We start from the raw sequence: 20,911 nt of genomic DNA, 5'->3' as shown, positions 1-20,911 counted from the left end.
CTCGCTGAGTGGTCACTGGAGCAGGGGGTGTGGCTGCAGGAGGAGGGCCCTGGGGGGCCACGGGGTATAGATTTGTATCTGGCGAGCGGAGCCTCTCTCGGCTCCTGATCATCATGTGAGCCCCTTCCCTCCACCTCACTCTGCGGCCACCAAGTCCCCCTCATCTTGAGCCCCACGGAATGGAGCCTGCTGTCTGTGGACGGAGACTTCTGAAACCCTGAGCCCCTAAATGGGCCTTTCCTCCTCCACAGCTCTTCTTGTCAGGTCTCTCGGTCACAGCAGCAAAAACGCTGACCAACACGATCCATAGGAAACAGCTGGGGAGTACCGCGTGCAGCAGGCTCCCAGCTCTGCCCCCCCTGGGCTCCGGCCTCAGATCCAGAGGGCCCACCCAGCCCCGTTCAGCCCTGCTCTGCCCGATGCCACCACCTCCCACCCACGGCCACCCACCCCCACAGCCCCACACCAGCAACAGCAAGGAGCCTTAGGCCACCTGCACCCCGGCCACAGAGGTCAGCAGCCCTGGCCCCGAGGGAGAGTCTGATGCAGACTTGATGGCGACCAGAGCCTAGACATAGAGCCCCTGGTGGACCTCAGAGAAAAGGTCACTCTGGAAATTAGACCAACTGTCAGAGCAACATGGACTCAAGGAGGACAGGGCCTGGATTTGGCCATCCCTCCACTCTTGTCCGTGAAGTAGGACTGTCAGGACCGAAGCCAGTACCAGGCGCCCTAGGAATCAGGCTCCGGGAGGAGCCCCTGGAGGAGTGTGGGTGTGCAAGGAGGAGTCCCTGGAGGAGTGTGGGTGTGCAAGGAGGAGCCCCTGGCGGAGGGCGGGTGTGCAAGGAGGAGTCCCTGGAGGAGGGCGGGTGTGAGGGCAGGAGCCCCTGGCGGAGGGCGGGTGTGCGGGGAAGAGTCCCTGGAGGAGAGTGGGTGTGCAAGGAGGAGCCCCTGGAGGAGGGCGGGTGTTCAAGGAGGAGCCCCTGGAGGAGGGCGGGTGTGCTGCAGGGCCCTGGGGGAGGGTGGGTGTGCGGGGAGGAGCCTCTGGAGGAGGGCGGGTGTGCTGCAGGGCCCTCCCTGGAGGAGGGCGGGTATGTGGGGAGCAGCCCCTGGAGGAGGGTGGGTGTGCTGCAGGGCCCTGGAGGAGGGTGGGTGTGCTGCAGGGCCCTGGAGGAGGGTGGGTGTGCTGCAGGGCCCTGGAGGAGGGTGGGTGTGCTGCAGGGCCCTGGAGGAGGGTGGGTGTGCTGCAGGGCCCTGGGGGAGGGCGGGTATGTGGGGAGGAGCCCCTGGAGGAGGGTGGGTGTGCTGCAGGGCCCTGGAGGAGGGCTCTTCCTTGCACACCCACTCTCCTCCAGGGACTCTTCCCCGCACACCCGCCCTCCGCCAGGGGCTCCTGCCCTCACACCCGTCCTCCTCCAGGGACTCCTCCTTGCACACCCGCCCTCCGCCAGGGGCTCCTCCTTGCACACCCACACTCCTCCAGGGACTCCTCCTTGCACACCCACACTCCTCCAGGGGCTCCTCCCGGAGCCTGATTCCTAGGGCGCCTGGTACTGGCTTCGGTCCCCGGCACAGCTGGGCTGTCCACTCAGGAACAAGCGCCAACCCATCGGCCTGTGGGGCAGGGTCCTGGGCTCGGGGAATGTGGTCCTGGGCCTCCGGGAGGCAGAGGCTGCTCTGCGGTGGGCCTTACCCCGGTGGACATTCGTGTGGACCAGAGTGGTCCTTGACAAGCACCTGCCAGCCGCCCCATGGAGAACCGTGACAGAACCCGACCTCTAAGAGGAAAAAGCAGCAGACATTTAGTTAAAATGACGTCCCGACTTCCTGTCTGCCTTCAGAGCCTAAAAGAGGAACCGACACTGTCGTACCCAAGCAGTCGTCACCCCAGGACCCCGTGGACAAGGTTCCCATGGAGGGCCCCAAAGCCAGCAGAGGGGGACAGGCAAGCCCCAGTTCCCACACGCAGGGACAGGGACCCCACGACCCCAAGAGGAAGAGGCCCCTCTGTGCAGACCAGGCAGGGCCACCCTGACCAGCTCAGGGAGGGTTCCAGAGGGGGTGCTACAAAGTGACGGTGGCTATGGAGGGTTGACGGCCGAGCAGTGGCCACGTTCCCAGCCACTGGCTGTTTCTGCACCCTTACTGAGGCCTGAAGAGGACAGGTGCCTGGGGCTGCCCACACAGGCCCAAGGGATGGCCTGTCCAGGATGTCCAGCCACATTCTGGGGTGTGGGGGAGACACCGCTTCCCAGGGCGGGTTGGTGGGTCAGCCTGTCCGTAGGGTCACCTACAGACCATGTGCATTAGCAAGCAGGCCGCCAGCCAGGGCCCAGGCAGAACTGCCCAGTGGGTTAAGGTTGAGAGGAGACCATGGCCCGTCACAGGATGTGGCTGAGTCAGTCAGACTGGCTTTTTAATTGTTTGTATCAAATTCAGAAAAGCCTGCAGCCCCACGACGGCCCCCTGATGTCCACAGACCCACCATGGTCTCCCTTCTCACAAGAGACGGAGCTATTCAGGTAAGAAGGACCTTCTAGAACTGTGCCCAGGCCTGCCCTTGGCCTGGGCGGAGGAGGGGGGACTGGGCGTTCAGCTCACGCCCCAGCAGGCAGCCGTGCCCCTGCGGCAGGTGGCCCCTCCTCCCCACGCAGTCTGACCGCTCCGTCCCTGTGGATGCCCCAGCCTCCTCCATCGAGCCTCCAGATCTTCAGCCACTCGCCAACGTGGGCATTTGGTTTGCATGGCATGGTGGCGGGTCCTGTCCTGCAGGCTGGGAGGCACAGAGGTGTGGCACCAGGGCGAATGCTCCACCCATGCCCCGGGGCACAGTGGGATCAGTCCTTTCTGAGGGATCCACACCTGGCCTCTCCCTGCTAGATCCACCTGCTGCTCGGCCTGGCTCCAGGTGCCGCCTGCTCTGAGCCGGAGAAATTGCCAGGACACGCTGGGGTCATTTCAGGACGACCTGGGGGCTTAGCAAAGTTTCACCCCTGCACAATACTGAAGGTCCCGAGTGCAACCCGGGCATTGGAATTGTACGCTGTGCCCACTCCTGGCAGACCCAGAACAACATGACCATGTGGGCCACTCCCCACGACGAGTGTAGGCCCACCCCGGAATTTACTGACCAGAAGTGAGTTCACCTGACCTGTTTGTGACCCAAAGCAGGAACCGAATCCCGTCAGACCAGAGCTCAGTGAGAGTGTGAGACCAGCGAGGCCGGAGTCCTGCCATGCTCAGCCTGCACCTGCACCTGGGCCCGCGCCTGCTACAAACCAGGTGTGCTCTCCCCGTGTCACCTTGTCCTGCCCTGCCAGAGCCCAAGCAGTGGCACGGTGACACCGTGTGTTCCTGAAACAGCTGGCAGCTCACAAATGCAGTACAGGACCCTGGGGAGGGGCCCACAGCAGCTGGCAGACCCGCAGACCCTGCAAGCAGGGTGCAGTGTGAGGTTGGGTTTTGGAGAGCAGGGTCCAGCGCAGGCTGCACCCTGGCCTTGAGGCCCCACTCTGAGCCCTGGACCTCTCCAGGTCACCTGCAGTAAGTCCTGCCTCATGGAACACTGTCGGTCCAGAGTCCCCAGCACAAGGCGGCTGAGGGCATTTTCCGTGAACAGCAAACTTTCCACAGGGCCGTGGCTTATTGGCAAGGTCCGCGAAGGAGGTGTCCACACCTGTGGGATTATTATTATTATTTTTTTTCTGGTACTGGGGTTTGAACCCAGCGTGCTTTACTACTAAGCCACGTCCCCAGCCCTTATTTGTTTTTAATTTGGAGACAGGGTCTCACTAATTTGATCAGGGGCTCACTGAGTTGCTGAAGCTGGCCCAACTCCCGGGCCACTCTGGGTTCTGGCACCCCCCCTCTGCCTGGGGTCTTTTCTCCAGACGCCTGCTCTGTGCACCACTGCGCCTGGCAGTCTCTGTGTCAGTGGATGTTGAGTGACTATTTTCCAAATGCTCCCCAAAGCTGTGCGGCATCAGCCAGCCTCCAAGAGCTCCCTGGCCTTGTGCAGTCCCCTGGGGGAACTGCCAGAGCCTAGCAGCCCTCAGCTCTGGACATGTAAATCTTGTGGCGTGGGTCACATGGCTCTTTTTAACAAAGAGAACTTCGCCTGGTTGGTTAAAAACGTTGTTAATGGTGTCTATTGTCAACACTATCATCTGGGGCCCCCACATTGGTCACATGGGCCCAGGACCAGGCACACCTCCCTTCTCTGATTATCTTGCGGTGGCACCTGGCTGCCCCTCGTTGGCCATCATGCAGCGCTCACCCCTCGCTCAGAATGCCGAGCAGGCGGCGGGGGCGGGTCGAGCCAGGCAGCAGTCAGTCACACCAGGTGCTGTTGGGGACCAGGCTCTGGAAGAGGACAGACAGCTGGCGGGCTGGGCGCTGGTCCCCCGCATCCCTCTTTCGTTCACTACTCGTTCACTCACACGCCCCGTCTGGGGTCGGGAACCCAGTGACGGCAGCATCCACACTCCTCGCCTGCAAGAGAGATGGACATGGCATGTCAGACGTCGTCACCAGAAGAGGTGGCCCAGGGGCTGACGAGACACCAGAATGTTCCTCCCCAGAGCAGGGCAGGCCCGTGGAGGAGGGTGGGAGGGCAGCCAGGGCGAAGTCTCCCATGGCAGGCAGGAACATGGGCCCATCCACCATGCCCCAGATGGGGACAGGGGCTCCTCCTAAGGTCTATGGCCGGTGATGGACGGAGCTGGAGAAGGTCATGCTGAGTGAGATAAGCCAGACCCGGAGAGTCAAGGCCAGGCAGAAGGCTGACCAGGGAAGGGGAGAGTGGGCAGAGTGGCACTGTAGAGGGGAGATCATGGGGACAGAGGGAGGTGGAGGGCAGGGGAGGGGAGGAGATGCAGAGGACCGTGACAAGACCTGGCTGTGCACGTGTAGACGCCCACCCTCATGCACATCTGCAAAGCACCGAACAGAGCAAACAAGTAAATGAGCGGAAGGAAGAAATCTCAACCTCCCTGAATTGATGGAGGTGCCCATTACCAAGGAATGCTCCTTCCTGTCCTCTACTTCCTGTGGGTGGGGTTGCACCTGGAGACACTCTCTCTCGGGGTGAGGATGCTGCCCTGAGCTGCCAGGCCCTGGCTCCTGCGGGCCTCGCCCCACCTGCGGACTTGTCTGCACAGGTCCCACTTCCCAGGCCACACGGGCACCAAGGGTGTTGGCCAAGGGACAGGGTGCCAGGCAAGCGGAGCCCTGCTGTCCTGAGGAGCAGCCTGGGGGCAGGATCCTCTCCTGAAGTGACCACTACTCCCAGCCAGTGGACAAGCAGAGGGCTCCATTCTTAGCGGTCTGAGAGCTGCCAGCTGCGGGCTGTGGGCAGAGGCCTGGGCTCTGAGTCATGCCCGTTTCCCCTGGAGGTGAGTGGGTGGCTGACCCTACAGGTGGAACAGGATGGGGAACCTTCTTCCCCGATCTCCTGACTCCTGAGTGGTCGGACACAACTCCAGATGACCTGCCACAGCCTGTCCGTCCTGGGAAGCCCGGGTGTGCAGGAGGGCTTCCGTGCGCCCCGGCCTCCCGTATGCCCCGGCCTCCCACGGCTGGGCCTCCTCCACAGCCAGCCTCCACTAGCTACCCCATCTTGAGGATCTCAGCTGCCTTCCTCATTCCTAGTCCTCTGCTGCCACCTCATCAAGATGAGGTCCTCGTCACCTGCCTGCTCCAGCCTCAGGTCAGCTGCCCAAGGTGGGCCCTCATCCCTCCCTTCCTCGGTCCAGCTGTGTATGGGCCCATCCCAAACCCACCAGGATCATTCTTGGCAGGACAAGGCCAGTCTGTCAAGGTCATGCAACTGGTCCATGCCCACTGCTCCCTCCTGGCCCCTCCGGACCCTCCCTTCTCCCTCTCTGGCTCTCTGAGAGGCCCTGTTCTGGCCCTTCTCAGTGTCCATTCGCCAGCCTTGGTGGCCCCTCCTCTCAGGCACCCACCCAGCTCCCAGGGCCTCAGGCCCCTTGAAGCCCTTGTCTCCAGCAAACCTGACCCAAGGCCCCAGCCCTTCCAGGCCCGAGGCTTGGTGTCAGGACCCCGGGCCTCTGCAGGAGGTCCAGTCAGCAGGGAGCCCCGTGAGTCACCAGCCTGACACCTTCAGGTCCTCGGGGCTAGCAGGTGTGGCGCTGAGCTGGGTGCGCACCCTTGATGTGGTCACTAGCACTGTGTCCTCTGGGGTCCGTCCTTAAACTCCAGGAGCAAACCTGGGCCTCCCAGGACAGGAGGGCAGGAGACGGAGCAGGGATGGAGGAGGGGCACAGAGGACAAGTGCATGCAGGTGTGAACAGCGTCCCCACTGCCGCCGGACTGGAGTGACAACGTGAAGTTCTCTGGAGTTTGCCAAGTATCCTCTGGGATTCAGTCACCGCAGGTGAGAAGCCCTGGTCTGAGCCATGCCTCTGTGTCCCTGGATGCACTCTGTGCCTGAGCCCTCTGTCCCCGGGCTGCAGGTGGTGCCTGTTCTACCTGTGGCCCGGCTACCGTTGCCTCCCAAGCCTCAGCCTGACCAAGGACAGGAGGATGACACCTCCCTAGCCACAGCTCCCTGCTCAGAGAGCCCCACCTGCCCCATTCTTTCCTGGGGGTGAAGGAGCCCCACTGTGGAGACGCCCCCAGAAGAGCAGAGCGGGCAGGTGTGTGGCTGGCTCAGGGGGAAACAGCAGCCCCAGCACAGATGCTTGGCCAGCCACCCACACACTGTTTTAGGCCACCCCCTACAGGCTCAGGGGTGCTGGGCTCAGAGCAGCAACTGCTAGGTATTTGGGTGGCCAGTCCCTTCCTGACCAGGATGCTCGGTAGGGCTTCAGGAGGCAGGGGTCAGGGTGAGCAACTGCTCATCGGCCTCAGGACACCAGGCCTGCAGCTGTAAGGATGACCAAGGCAGTCAGCTGGACAGCCTGGGACAGGCGTCGTCGAGAGGAAAGGGCACACCCCGGGCCCGAGGCTGAGGCTTCTGCAGGCCTGCAGGGCCCCCAAGCCCAGCCTGTCACTGGTGACTGCTGTTGTTGCTGTTGCTGGTGGGAAGGGGCGGGGGCTGGCTGTGGGCGTGAGGATGTGCAGGCTGGCACAAGGCAGGGGGCTGGGGATGACTGCTACAGGGGGCAGAGCCTCGGCTGGCCACTGCCCAGGACTACAGCCAAAGGGGAAACAGGGGGCAGCCATGGCGCAGGGTAAACCCACAGCCACATCCTGGAGGGACTTGGACTGACCCCCATCTGCAGTGGCCTTCCGGTGCCGGCACCGCTGTTTCCTGAGCTCACCCGTGTGTGTCTCCTCCACAGGCCGCACATCCGGGGCCCCCAGACCAGAACCAGCCTGCTCACAGGGCCAGTTCCCTTTTGGCTTAACGCTGACGCGCCTTGTGGGACCTGAGCCTGTTCCTCTGCGAGCACTCTGACTTGTTACTTTCTGAAATCATGAGTAAGTAGGACTGGGCAGGGCCCAGATCTGCTCCAAGGGGCCGCCTCATACCCACGCATGCTCAAAGGTGACCTGTGAGGGATCAAGTCATGACTGTCGCACACAGAGAAAAGGATGGCACGTGTTTGGGGGGAAATCTGTCAGAGGTTGGCGAGGTCGAGGGAGAAGGAAAAGGCATGAGCGGATGTGGAGCAATGGCCCCTCAGGGATGGGGTGCCTGCTCACGTTGGGGTCCCCGCCACCCACCACGCCCTCCTGCTCTGTGGCCGCCATGGCATGGTGTGCTGCACTGCCAGGACCTGTCCAGTGCACCTGTGTCCTCTGCAGCCGCCACTGTCCATGACGTGCCCATGATGGGCCCCTCCCCCACCCCACCGTGCACCTCCAGTGAAGACCCACAGATTCTGTCCTTGGGGACGGTGGGTCAAGGGTGAGTCGGGTGCAGAGCCCGGCACAGGGCAGGCCTCCCGGGTCTGATGGATGGCATCGAGCCGCCCACTTTACAGAGGTCCACAGGGGTGCGGGCTCGGGGGCCACCCCAGGTTTGTAGAGGGCAGAGGTGGGGGCAGCCTGGTGGGGCAGGAGGGAGGCCCGGGAGTCGTGATGTGGTGGGGGAGTCACCTATGGAGAAGGATGACATCAGAGGACAGGGCAGCAGCTGGATCCCGCAGATGTGGGCAGGTACACTGGGCTGGCCCTCCCCCCACTGGGTACCCTCTGTCCTGTGGTGCTGGGCAGCCGGTGCCCACCTCCTGGCCACTCTGCAGCAGGGCCCAGCCCTGTGCTGTGCTGTTGAGGAGCAGCTGTGTCCCAGGGGCAAGGGTCCTGAGGAGGTCCCCTGAAGGGGGATGGACCTCAACTCAGGCCATAAGGGTCCTTGACGTCATCACGGAAAGGACTCTCAGGACAGGTGAAAGCGAGGCCCGGCTGACCTCCGTGAGAGAGGAAGCCCACTCCGAGAGGGTGCAGTGTGGGCGTCGGGCAGCAGAGCTGTGCGGGCCAGGCTCGCGGCACAGTCAGATCAGCATGGCAGACAGAGGGCGGAGGGGTGTTTCCAGCCGGCCCCCGGGCTGCGACTGGGCAGGCTGACCACAGGGCTGATTTCCTCATTGCTGATGTGTCCTGCTCTGCGCACACCATCCCTCTGTGCTCCTAGGCGTGAGGCCTCGTGGTTGACTCAGCTGCTGTGTGTGACCAAGCGTGTGCACGTGCCTGGAGGTCTGGGTCGGAGTGTGGCCCCTCTTGGTGGCCCCACAAGCCTCCTCTCCACCCGTCCTTAAGTCCATCCTCCTTCGGTGCAGCCCTGGGGCCTGCGGCACCTCCTCAATGGGCAGTGTGCAGTGTCTTGACACTGGCCCATCCCCCGTGGCCCAGGCTTCAGCCCCTGCCCTCTGCTGGGCACTCAGGTGGTCTCAGGTGGTCTCAGGGCTCAGCAGAGTCTGGCTGGGGTCGGCCATGGCCCCCGGGGCTGGGCATTCTCTCGGGCCTGGGCTGTCGTGGCCTGGGACCTCTAACCCAGGGGTTTTCAGGACACCCATGTGTGTTCCTTCTTCCCCAACATCTGCAAGGCAGGCGGGAGCCCCAGATGCTGGGAACGCTGGGGCTGATCTTCCAGAGAAGCACATTCCAAGTCTGCACTCTTGACCGTGGCTGAGGGGTCAAGTCCTGTGTCCATGGCTCCCAGCGAAGCAAACAGAAGCAATCCCTCCCCTCAGCACGGGACGTCCACCTGGCCAGCACTCGCCAGCCGAGGTCCTGAGGGCTTTGGCCATCCATCTCTCAGCATTCATTAGGCACCTACTACATGCTCCACAGGGAGAGCTAGAGGCAGATTGTGTATCATCCCTCTGGTTCAGAGAAGCCACTGGGTCCCAGGATGAGCTGAAGAGCCCCTGCTACCGACCCAGCGCCCACGGCTCCCACGGCCCCCATGTTCCCCCACGGCCCCCATGTTCCCCCTCAGCCCCCCCTTGCGCTGCGTCATGCTGGATTCCATGCAGATGTGCAGGGGCAGGAGGGCCTGGGAGCAGACCCGGCCTACACCCAGGGGAGCGGCTATTAGTCACCCTGGTGGAGAGAGGAGGAGGGAGGGCAGGGCAGCCCAGCTGGAGGCGGCCAGGGATCCAGGGTGGAGCGCAGTGAGGACTTCCAGCCCTGGCAGCTGGACAGCCGTGTCTGTGCCAGCCAATGCAGAGAGGCACTGGGAGCGCTCCCCGCGACACCCCTACCTGACGTTTCCTGCGGCCCGGAGCCCTCACTGTGTTCTGGCCTCCTGTGCCGGCCGCACAGATGGTTGTGTCCAGCTTGGCCAGAGGGCAAAGGGGCTGGTGGGAGGCCAAAGGACAGGGACACTCTGGGTTCTGGCACCCCCCCCCACCCCCGCCTGGGGTCTTTTCTCCAGACGCCTGCTCTGTCAGGCTCTGCAGGTGGCTGCAGAGGTGACAGTCCTGGCCCGGCTCAGGCGGCGGTCACAAAGCATGGTGATGTGGTGGTTCTGTACAGAGCCGGGGTCTGTCACACCCTGAGGCAGCTCAAGGACCGTCCCCTGCCCCGCCTCAAACCCTGAGTCTAGTGGTCAAGTCAGAAAGATTCAGGCTTGTCACTCAGAGTAAGGGGCATAGTTTATCCAAGGGGCAGGAAAAGGGAGCAGGGACACTCTCAGGGGAGAGCGGGTCCTCTCAGAGAGGAGAGGGACAGCGTGCCACTCCTGCACTCCAGTTTTATTGCAGTCCAGAGAAGTTTCCAGAAAGTCCCACCAGGTCCACCTCTTGACTTTTGATTGGCAGCAGGATGACATCAGACTTTCAAGTCCCCACTGCCATGACCACTCTAGTCACCTGGTCTCACGCTGACCAGTAGTAACTGGATTTCTTTTCTGGGGCCGGGTACTGAGGATTGAACCCAGGGGCACTCGGCCGCATCCCCAGCCCTATCTTGTATTTTATTTAGAGACAGGGTCTCACTGAGTTGCTAAGTGCCTCACTTTTGTGGAGGCTGGGTCTGAATTTGTGATCCTCCTACCTCAGCCTCCCAAGCCACCGGGATTACAGGCGTGCACCACTGTTCCTGGCTCTAATTGGATTCTTTTTTTTTTTTTTTTTAATATTTATTTTTTAGTTTTCGGCGGACACAACATCTTTGTTGGTATGTGGTGCTGAGGATCGAACCCGGGCCGCACGCATGCCAGGCGAGCGCGCTACCGCTTGAGCCACATCGCCAGCCCCTCTAATTGGATTCTTAACATAGATCATTTCAGGTTTTATGGTGAGGAAGAATGATCCTTAATATCCTGAGTTCCTAGATCTGGTCACAAAAGCCCTTCAGGGCAGGCTTATCGACATGATTTTGCGCCTGCATTTCTCCGGCAGATAACAGTAGTGTGCTGGGGACTGTGTCTCCTCATGGGTCCACTCCAGCCAGGCAGGGCTGCAGGTAAGTGCTTCTGACAAAGAAGGCTCGTGTGGGTCAGCATGTGGGCCACTCAGAGAATGAGTCCCTCCCTCCTGCCCCCACCCCGGCGCCTGTCCCCTCGCCGTTCAACACCAGCAGCTGTTTCTCCTGGTTCTGGACTGGACGTCCGAGGTGGAGGTGCCAGCAGGCCCGTGTCTGGGGAGGATGGTGGATGGCCACTTTCTCCTTGTGCCTTGACGCAGCAGAGAGAGGACAGCGCTGGGTCTCCCATCAGGATTTTGTCACCTCCTGCAGGCCCACGTCAACACCAGCCCCCGGGGGCATAGATGCCCGTGTGTGGACTGGGACGCAGACATTCAGTCTATGGTGGCGGGTTCTGATTCTGAGTTGAAGGGACACGTGTTGGAGGCCACCCAGGTTCTAGAACTGAGGCCTCTCCTGCGCCCCAGCATTGTGTCCCCAAGTCTCAGGGGATCCTCGTGGGTGGTTACCAGAGAGCAGGCCACCAGTGAGTGCCCGGTGACATGAGGCAGACCAGGCGAGAGGGAAGAAACAGGCAGGTCATGGGTGGACAGTGCTGGCCGTAGCGCCCCTGCTGCTCCCGGCCCAGAGGAGAGGCTGCCCCCACCACGCAGCACAGGCCCAGGACAGAGCTGAGGTTCAAGTGCAGCCACCATTGAAACTCAGTGGACAGTGGGAAGGTCCTCTGACAGAGAAGACAGGAAGCCAGACAGGCAGAGGCTGGGTGTGTGGCCAGTGGGACCCCAGCCAGAGAGCCCAGGCAGGACGGGGCAGAGCGCTGTGGTTTGGGGGGCTTGGGTGTCCCCCATGGCACCCTGCTGAGATTCAGTCACCACCGTGGTATCAGGAGGATGGAAAGGCCATCCGGTGCTGAGCGTGGGGCCTTTGGAGGGATCAGGATTAGACAAGGCCACAGGCTGGGGCCCCTATGACCCATAGGGGGTTTATAAAATAGGGAGGGAGACCAGAGGACACACACACACACACACACACACACACACACACACACACACACACACAACATGGGATCCTCTGTGCTGCCTCAGGACTCTGCCAACAGGAAAGCCATCACCAGAGGCAAGCCCTTCACCTTGGACCTCCAGAACCATGAGCCAAAATAAACCGTTTTATAAAACAGCCTGCCTTGGTGGTTTTGTTATAGTAACACCAGGCTGCCTGACACAGAAGAAATAACCAGAGAACCGAAGTTTCTGAATTGAAGGGATGTGAATTTTCAGGCCAAAAGGTCCAGTTGAAAAGGAGCCACAACCATGAATAGTAATAATGAATTAAAATATTGTGAATTTCAGAACACGAAAGGGAAAAAAGGGAGACTCTTAAATATTTCTGAGGAACATCTCCCTCCTCCCTGAAAACGAAGTTGTCATCAGGCCCCCCACGGGCAGGTGGAGCTGCTGGAGCCGGTGGGCGGCCCCAGCAGTGCCCTCAGAAGGCTTTCTGCTGAGGATTTCATCCCCAGCCAAACTGTCCACGGGGCATGGAAGTGGATGGAGGTCTTCAGGCTCCCGGGGACTGGGAGGTACGCCCTCGTGCCTCCTCCAGGACATGCTTCAGCAAAATGAGGAGGACCCCGAGGAGCTGAGTGGGGTTGGGCCCCAGCAGGCTCTCCAACCTCTCCAGCTCTCAGGACGAGGGGACAAAGCCTGGTGGCCCCCTTCCCCGCTGCAGAGGGCCAGCAGCCCAGAGGACAGCAGGAGGGCTCTGGAGAGGGGACTCTCAATGAGTGAGAGACGTGTTGGGGTGGAGTCGTGCCCCCGGAGATCAGCTGGGGTCACCGATGCCGTGCCTGAGGCTGACGTCACAGGATCAGGGTGGCCCTGGTCCAACACAACTGGCGTCCTCAGCAGAGTGGAAGACAGCCACAGGAGAAGGCCCCATGACCCCAGGCCCCTGGGCAGAAGGGGGCGGTCAGTGGCTCTGAGGGCCTCTGGCTCCTCAGCCGCTCAGGATGGTGCCCAGTGCCCCGTCAGGCTCAGGGGCATTCCGTGGGCGCTGCTCTGTCTGGGCCTGGCCTGGGAACCTTCCCGCCCGACACCATGTGGGAGATGTCAGTCTTTTGTTCCGGGTCATCATGGGTCAACTTTGTTTTGCTGTGAGAGGCAGCGGGAATGGTAACCATGACCCCAACCACCGCCGACAGCGCTTCCAAGGGGCTTGCACTGAGAAGGAGCCAACCCGGAGCAGTGCCCAGCTCCACCCAGGCCTGCGGCTGCCCACCGATCCTGCAGCTGAGAGGCCCGAGGGGCATGGGGGGGCTGTGTGTGGAGGGGACTGTGACACCCAGGTGCTCCTTGGGGCTCCCTCAGCCTGCACACACACATCCTGCAAGACTTTGGTTTCCTTTGCGGGGACTCCACAAGGCCCAGTGATGTGGCGGGAGGCGCCTGGGCCTGCTCCCTGCCTGGTCTCAGGCCCTTCCCCAGGTCAGCCATCACCATGGGGAAGCAGAGGCCGCAGGGCTTGGCTGGGAGGGTTCGCTCCACAGCTGCCAGGAAAGCAGAGCCGTGTCGAAACCTCCTCCGCAGGGAGCCAGAGAGGGCTCTTGTCCTCTCAAGTGGCCAAATAAATATGGGCTTCAAAGCCCTGGCTGGGGGCCATGGCATCTGTTTTGCAAGCTGTGGTTTAGTACACAACTTGGATCATGAATCACTCTGGTTCTTATTGAGCTTTCTTTAAATGTGGGCTTTTAAGAGAGGCCTGAGAGAAGACGACCCTTCCAAGGCACACCCCAGTGACATCCTCCCTCCACTTGGGCTCAGCCATCCATTCAGCCAACAGCGGATTAATCCACTGCTGGGGTCAGAGCCTCGTGATCCAGTCACTACTCCCCCCGTCCCCAGCACGCATGAGACTCTGGGGGACATTCCAGATACAACCCCTAACATTCCATCCCTGGCCCCAGCGTCTCCCGACGATCGCCCAGTGCAGGATGTGTCTAGTCCATCCACAGAGTCCCCGCAGTCTCAACAGTTCCTCCACTGCTCAAAAACCCAAGTCCCAGGTCTCCTCGGAGACTTCGGGCTGTGAGCCCCAGAATCCAAAGCAAGTTACTTAGATACCACATAAAACAGCCCCCAGAACATTCCCATTCCAAAAGGAAGGAATAGAGGCAAGTCAGAAAGGGCGGGGTCAAAGCACACCAAAACTCAGCAGGCAAACCCTGTGGCTCCACGTTCCGCTCCACGACCCTGGGAGGTGGAGGTGGGTCCCCCGGGGCTGGGGAAGCCCTGCCTGGGCGGCTCTCTTGTGCTGGCTCTCCTCTGCCAACAGTCGGCCTTCCCGCACCCCTAACTTCTTGGCTTCTCCATCACAGCCTCAGCTTTCAGCTTCCCACGTCACCCGGTCAGGGACTGCCAGCGAGGACCCTGAAACACGGCGTCTGCCCCTGCGGACCTTCCTTTAAAATCTCAGGGGAAGCCTTCATGACCCCCGAACTCCAGCGTCTTGCAGAACCAGCACCACGTGGGCGATGCCAAGGTCTGTCACCAGCTCGAGCAGCAGCCAGGCCCCACGACTTCCTGGTGCTGTCCTCTCCAAGAGAGCCTTTCAAACCAGTGGACCCTTCTCTACTTTGGAGCCAGTGGGTGTGGCCTTGGTGTTTGAGTTGCCCTCGGGGCCACTTTCCCACCGTCCCTGTGCAACACTCTCAGCTTCTCTTTAATCTACTCCTTGAGCACCTGCCTTCTCCTTGGCTCCGACTTTACATGCTTTTCTGGCCAAACTGCTAGTTTTTAAGCCTTTTCCCTCTGTTTTCTGCTTCCAGTTCTCATAGTGAATCTGGCCCAAAGCTGCCCACAATATCTACGCCAACATCTGAATGGGTGCTGCTTGAAATCTCCTCCACTGATGTGTCCATCACCTGAAATTCAGCCTCACAGGAAGTCTCAGAACACGGGCAAAATGGAGAGAAGTTATTTTCCAGAATGTAACAAACAGCCCCTGGTCCAATTCCCAGCAGAGACCTCATCCCATCCGAAGGTTCCTGAGCACAGTCTTCCTGTCTGCGTTCCCACTGGCATTCTGGATTCTGGGATCCCGTCCAATCACCCACTAAGTTCTCCTTACATTCGAAGGAGAGTCTCCAGCCTGCATCTCCAACTTTTCCAAACTCCTCCTACAAACCAGTCCCAAAGGCTTCCAGACCACAGCGCCAGCGGTTCACAGAGTCACAACAAAGACCCCACTTCTGGAATCAATTTTCTGTATCAGTCAACACTGGGTCACTGTGACCAAGAGACTTGATGAAAACAACTTAGAGGAGGGAAGATTGATTGTGGCTCATGACTTGAGAGTTCTGGTCAGATGACTCCATGCTTTGAACCCGAGGTGAGGCAGAAGGTCCTAGTGAAGAGCCGCGGGAAGGAGAAAGTGGGGGAGGGCGGAGAAGACGGAACTTCCTAGGGCTTCCCAAGGCTGACTTCTCCAACCAGGTCCCAGCTCCAGGACTCTCTCAGCCCTCCGTGGGGAACCCACTGCTGCGGTCAGAGCCCCGCGACCCAGTCACTTCCCCAAAGCCCCTCTGCACCCAGGAGACTCTGAGGACATTCCGGATCCTGATCACCGCAGCAGCAACAGTGCGGCTCCCCCTCTCTGGCCTCTGCTCCTGCCTCACATCTTCTTCCTGAGTCCCAGTCTCTGACAGGGACCCTGTGGTGACTCCAGCCCACCAGGATCACCCAGGCCAATGTCCCCATCTCCGTCCCTAAGTCAGTCCCACCTGCTAAGACGTCCCCAGGTGTGGGGCCCATATTCACAGGCTCCAGGATGGAGCCGAGGATCTCTTTGGGGCCGTGATTCAGCCCACTACACACAGATCTTGTTAACTCATATCAGAGTTTTCTAGTGGAATGGGAAGTATCTGAGAATTAAAGAAAATACACCGTAGCAGAGGTGACCCGTGGCAACGCAGCCAAGGACCCGGCAGTGGCCCCTCGGGGAGGAGTGGGTGCAGCCACAGAGGGCTTTCTTCATGAGCTCCCCACCGTGTCTTCAGAGACGAATCGCCGTTATTATTACTAGCTAATTAAATCAGTGATTGGATTACCACAGAGAAAAGATGGCTCTGGGTGTGGTGGCGCACCCCTGCCCAGCTGCTTTGGAGGCTGAGGCAGGAGGATGGCAACTTCAAGGCCAGCCTGGATAACTTAGCAAGACCCTGTCTCAAAATTAAGAAGAGCTGGGGACTAGCTAGTGCAAGAGTGCCCCTAGGTTCGATCCCAAGTGCCACCAAAAAATAACTTACTAAATCAACTAAGAAACGATGGCAATGTCTCAGGCGCCCAAGACCCTGGCCCCTCGGGGGTGTGCCTGAGTTTAAAGGCCTGAGGTGGAGACCCTGCGTACAGCAGGCTGTGCTGAGGTCAGGCGAGCAGAGTGGGGGCGTGGGGAGGAGGGCTCAATCCAAGGCTGGAGGGGGCTCTGGGCTGGTGGCCTTGACATGGGGGCAGGGAGGTACCAAGCACTTCCCCCCGGCAGGCTGGGGACCAGGCACCAGAGCCTGTGGCGCCCGGTGCTCCAGCCCCATCTCTAGGTCCCCCAGTGACCAGCACTGGCCACAGTACACGTCCTCATCAAGGATGAGCCCACCCTGGACGGGGCTCCGTGGGTCCTAGCAGGTGTCACAGGTTCCCAGGTGACAGGGTGGGGTTTGCAGTGGGGCTCCCGAGCCACAGGTGAGCAGGGTGTGGTGGCCCTGCCTCCCACGCACCAGGTGAGCCATCTCAGCTCCTCTCCACCGTGGCGCTGCTGAGGGTGATGGGCAGAGAGGGACGGCACAGGCCAGCCGCTCGGGCACCGGCAGGTGTGGGGACAAGGTGACCTGCTCAGCTGAGGTCCCAGGCTGCCCAGGACAAAACCCACATCTTACTCAGAGAGTCCACTAACAAACCCGCCAGCCCCTTCCCGCCCCCATGGGGCTGCCCTGGTGGTTTTAGTAACATTCCCAAGCAGGGTGCCAGGGTGCACCCACTCACACACCCCCCCACACGGGTACACACTCTCACACACTGAACTCCAGGACCCCGACTCTCATCGCACGGCCACTGAAGACAGGAGGGAGCCAGCTCCGCTCACCCTGGCCACACGGTGACACCTGGTGCTGCCGACCCTGGTGCTGCCGAGGGCCTGCTGTGCAGACGCCCGCCACAGCTCCTGGGATCCACCTCCCCCGCGAACACAGCAGACGGCCCATCTGCAGCTTCTCTGAGAGAAACCTTGAGTGTCCACCGCGTCGGTGAGCGCCATGGTGACATGCCCCTCGTGAGGCCGTGGAACCTGGAGCACTCGAGGCAGGGGATGGCCTTGTGCCACTGTGCGGCGATGCCAGGGGAGACGCCGCGCTGCAGAGCGGGGGCAGGGACCCAACGGTGTGGCCACCGCCAGGGGCTCCTGGAGGGCCTCCCGGAAACCTCGCCCGCTCACGGCCACACCTGTGCCAGGAACTTCCCAGGGACTCTGAGGACAGGGCAGCTGAGCCCACCTGGCAGATCCGCCTCCTCACCTGTCACGGGGTGTCTGGAACATGGCTAGGAAAGGACTCAGAGGCTTGATTTCTCTTTCTTTCTTTTTCTGCTACCATAGACCTCCATTCATCTCCATTTGTGGAACCCAGGAGAGACCCAGCCATGCTGAGCTCCGGTGATTCTAGCCATAACCCAGTCCAGACAGTAAGGAAAAACAGGCCTTGAGAGGAGATGCTTCCCAAGCAATCTGCCTCTCACCTTCAGACATCAGCCAGCGGCGGAGGTGCACACCTGTAATCCTAGGGGCTGGGGAGGCCCAGGCAGGAGGATCACAAGTTCAAGTCCAGCCTCAGCAACGAAGGCCCTAAGCAACCAAAACCCTGTCTCAAAAACTAAGAAGGACTGGGTATTATGGGTCTACAACTCAGTGGTTAAGCACCCCTGAGCTCAATCCCCTGTGGGGGGTTATTGATCTAATGTTGATATTTGCTGGTTGCCTTCATCAAATGCATATTAATTATTGCACTGCTTATAATTCAGAAAAAAATCTTACACCCAGAGCCTCGTGGTGACAGTGAACGTCTCTGGCTCTGGTTCTCCTAGTGTGTAATTTGTTGCAGAAAAGTAAGACAGCGGTCGGGAAAACACATTCAAGACTAGAATATGTCTGGGTGACTCTAGCTCTGGGAGGAGAGAATGAGGTGAGGGAGAGGAAGAGACAGAAGGCCCGAGGGGCGAGGAAGCTGGGCTCACGGCTTCTGAGTGTCAAACCGCGGAGGCATTGGGACACGTGTACAAGTGTGAAATCACAATCACTTTTTAAATGCCGGATTTCACAAGATGTCAGAACTTATCTCCTTTACAACTACTTGATGATGGGAAAATTCGGCTGTGAGAATCTGAAAGTACAAATACGGGTTTCCGACCCACACTGGCCCATGCGCCCAGGAAGCAGCCCACCCTCCCCTGTGGCAGCCCATCTCCAGCCCAGGCTGCCGACCGAGTCAGGCCTAGGAGCTCCAACCCCCGTTCGGCCAACCCAGTGAGATGTGCCCCTGTCACAACTGGCCCCACTGCAGGCACCTCATCAGTAGAAAAAATAATGGATACAAGCAGTTAATTAGCTTTCTGGGTTTCTGTCCCCACTTCCATCTCAGGGCAACTCTAAGGAGCCAGACACATCCCTCAAATTGATCAGCAGCAGCCTTCAGTGTCACAGGCCCACAGCCTCTACCAGCCACACCTGGCCTCCGCCTCCCCACCAGGAGCTTCCACTCCCACTCTGCACACCAGCCTCTGGTCAGGTCTTTGCTTCTGCTTATTAAGTGTCCTGGGCCCCGGGGTTTCAGTTAGGGGTGTGTGAACCGAGTCTGGGGGCCTGAGCAGGGCTGGGGGGCAGTGTGGAGACGGGCACCCAGCTTCACCCTGGGCAGTCAGGCTGCTAGGGAGCTCAAGATGGAGGTGACAAGGTCTCTGCTGCAGTCAGGTGGGCATCGGGGCGTAGCCTGCCCCTGACCTCAGACTCGTGGTTTGGGACCTGAGGAAGACCCAGTCCCCAGGAAGCCGTCGGGGTAACAGCAGGTCAGCAGCTCACCCAGGGCAAGCCCATTTCTCCGTGGACTCCAGTGCAGGTCCACACCTCACAGCCTTGGGGCTCCAGCCCCCGCCCTCAGGTAGAGCCCTCCACGTTTCCAGGGGAGGTGCCTCGTCCGCACTTGGACGTGGGGCTGCACCAAGGGAGGCTCAGAAGGTAGAGGGCAGAGGGACACGAGGCCCCTCTCGACGGTGACCGTGGAGACTGCAGCCATGTGACACTGCAGCTCCAAGGCCACTGTCCTGGGAGAGCAGGACACAGCTCAGTCGGCTCGTGGACAGGCAGGCCAGGGCGGGAGGAGCGGCTCTACAGCCTGACTGTGGACAACAGCAAAGTCAGGACCCAGGCACTGTCCCCAGGTGCCCAGTCTTTACTGAGGAGAGGAGGAGCAGGAGGCAGGACCCTCTGTGGGGGGACGTTGGTTCTCTGCGGTCTGCATGTGGGCCATCTCCAAGCACATGGACTTGAGGGCGCAGGCAAGCTGGACAGAGGCACTGCACTACCGCTCCGCTGGATCCCGTCTGCACAGTCACCAGCACCTCCCAGCCAGGGCAGAACAAGACCAGCACAGACCACAGGACCAAGGCAAGGCTGGCTCTGCCTCGAAAGCCCTTCAACTCTCCACCCGTAGGCAGAGGAGTGGAGCCGGACCCCCGCCTCAGCCACGTGCAAAAGCCAACTCCAGGGCAGCAGAGACCCTCTTTAGGACGAGGGGAGAGGGAGGCTGGGAAACATGGAGCAGAAACCTCCCGACACCGGGTTTGGCAGAGATCTCTGGATGTGAGGCCCAAGCCCATGCGACAAAAGAGAGAACCAGAAACACTGGTCTACAGGGAAATGCGGGCCTTCTGTTCCTCCAAGGACGCTCTCAGCAGAGCGGACAGGCAGCCCACAGACAGGAGAAGGCATTTGCCGATCACATCTCTGATAAGGGTTAAAACAGGCCAAGGAACTGAACAGAGGAGACACAGCGTGGCCAAGAGGCACAGGAAAAGACCCTCAGCATCCCTCGTCACTGGGGAAGTGCAAACCAAGACCACACCTCACCCGGAGGGTGATCACCCAAACAACCCAGCACTGGCCAGGGTGTGGGGAGACAGGGCCCTGCGCCCCTGTCCTCCCGCGTGGAGGTGCCGTGGCCGGCCGTGGGGAAGGGGCTCAGAAGCTCCCCAACGTGGGTGGGTCCGACCTAAGAGGATGGGAGGCACAGACAGAGCCGACACGGGTACCCCGTGCTCACATAGCAGGCCACACACGAGGGGACACGGGAGGGAGGAGACCCCAACGCCCACTATGGTGCAGATGAACCCCGAAGACCCCAGGCCGAGCGGGAGTCTGCCACAGGGCAGCACGGGACACCACCTACCGGGTCCCGAGCAGGCGGAGCCACAGCACAGGGTCACGGTGCCAGGGGCCGGGGAGGCGGAGGTAAGGTGGACTAACAGGGGCGGGGTTCCCTGGGTGGCAGGTCCCCTTCCACGTGAGCCAGGCAGGCTCTGCAGGGCACTGGAAGGCAGAAGCCAAACCCAGGGGCAGGCGGTGAGCCGACGCCGCGGAGGGCAGGACCTTCGTGACACCTGGGTGCTCTCAAAGCAGTGAAGGTCCTGGGGCTCTGGTCGTGGGCTGCCTGCTGCACGGCCCGGGCCTGGCAGGTCCAGGAGGTTGGGCTGCCACAGTCTGGGCTCCAGGCTGTCGGAGGCCTCCCACGGCAGGGAAAGACCTGTCCTGGGGCGTGAGGGCAGCAGGGAGCCTATGTCGGAGCCCAGGCAGGAGCAACCACCCACCTGGACTGTGTCCCTGCTTCCCCAGAGACTGGACACCACCCTGTCACCGCCAGTCCCCTCGATCGAGTCCCTGGGACTGGGGCTGAGGCCGTCTAGTCCCTCAGCAGAGACCTGGAGCAGGTGGGCTCAGCTGCAGATTCTCAGCCTGAGGAAGGGGTCTGACCGGCCTTCCTGGG

The sequence above is a fragment of the Urocitellus parryii genome, chromosome 2, assembly GCF_045843805.1.
Source record: "Urocitellus parryii isolate mUroPar1 chromosome 2, mUroPar1.hap1, whole genome shotgun sequence".
Taxonomy (NCBI): Eukaryota; Metazoa; Chordata; class Mammalia; order Rodentia; family Sciuridae; genus Urocitellus; species Urocitellus parryii.
This window is presented reverse-complemented; position numbering follows the sequence as displayed.